Below are 1320 nucleotides of genomic sequence, written 5' to 3'. Positions count from 1 at the left end.
GTCTGCCCTCTGCCGGCCAGGGCCTTCCTTCATTCTATGCCACTCCCTGGTGGTCAGTGTACATCATAGCGATCCATCGAACTCCTGGTCGGTCAAATTCCCCAGGGGGCACTTAGCATATTAGGCTTTTATATATATAGATGGCCTATTGCTAGGGAGAGGAATCCGGGTGTTGCTATGTTATTACCCGATGCCCATAGTCACTGTTTCTGGGCTGGGCTGGGCTGGGCTGTGGCCTGCATTTTGCACCATGGGGGTCTTGGCAGCATCGGCTGTGTGGGCTGTCACTCCAGGGTGGTGGCGGAGCCTGTGTTCCATTTTGGGGAAGCCAAGTGTTGCTTTGTGAGCACCAGGTCCGCACTGTCGTTTCTCTGTGTGCATCACGGCAGCCCCTGCACTGAGTGTCTGCCTCCTGGTGGTCAGTGCGCATCATAGTGACTGATCGGACTGTCGAACTCTTAGCATATTAGCCTTTTATATATATAAATGAGATGACACTCAGACCTTTTCATTCCACTCTCAGTATGTGTCCATCTCTCTGAGACCAATCACCTCGAGGATTCTGTCAAGATAATTTCCAAACTTTGAAGCTAAAACCAGGCCCCAGAGCACACTCCATGGGCTTCCTGATATCTGTCAGTCAGCCCAGCGAGAACGCACGGCAGCCCTTTCCAGCCCTAGTCGCATCCCTGTCTAAAACAGCGTGGACACTAGCTTCAGGCAGGTCAGTGAAAAGCAGAATCTTTGGAGGTGAGGCTAGGAGAGTGGCTATTCTTCAAGTTCTCCAAGAGACTCTAACAAGCTGCTGGAATTGAGAATCACTGGCTTTGTGTGTGTCTCTTTCTAAGATGAAGACAGAGCCCTCGATTCTGGAAACAATCTGAACAGTCTTCCAATCTCTGTTCTACTCAGCATTTGTAATAGTATTAGTACTGAGGGCCTAATAGTGCAAGCACCATGTTACGTACCATTATATACAGTATCTGAAAACTTAAAACAACCCTGGAAGATAGATGTCATTATCCCCATTTTTAATGTTTCATTTTCTTTTATAGCTAAGAAAACAGACTCAGAAAGGTTTAGTAACTTGACCAAAACTCATACAGCGGGCTAGCAAAGAAGCCATTCCTCACTCCAGGTCTATGATTCCAAAGCCCAGGCTTTCCCCTGATGCCATGTTGTCTCTTAGCCTTGAATGAGTATAAGAACGACGATGTGAATGCTCGCATTGGTAATGCTTCTTTCCAAAATGGCTCTCTAGGAATGGGGGCCGGGAGGACTGTTCCTCCAGAAGTTGATGTGAAGAAGGTAGCTGGCTGC

The 1320-nt window shown here is 48.0% G+C and overlaps 1 long non-coding RNA gene across 1 annotated transcript in view; it reads left to right on the top strand.

Annotated features, from left to right (window-relative positions):
- The first annotated feature begins 623 nt into the window (after window positions 1-623).
- LOC107183286 overlaps window positions 624-1320 on the top strand; it is a 12153-nt gene continuing 11456 nt past the window's right edge. The window contains exon 1 of the long non-coding RNA XR_001514069.1: window positions 624-635. This is a non-coding gene — a long non-coding RNA (uncharacterized LOC107183286). The remainder of the gene's footprint in view (window positions 636-1320) is intronic.

This window comes from Myotis davidii, unplaced genomic scaffold, assembly GCF_000327345.1.
Source record: "Myotis davidii unplaced genomic scaffold, ASM32734v1 scaffold152, whole genome shotgun sequence".
NCBI lineage: Eukaryota > Metazoa > Chordata > Mammalia > Chiroptera > Vespertilionidae > Myotis > Myotis davidii.
Note: the sequence above shows the minus strand (reverse complement) of the source record. Positions and strands in the feature narration are given on the sequence as shown.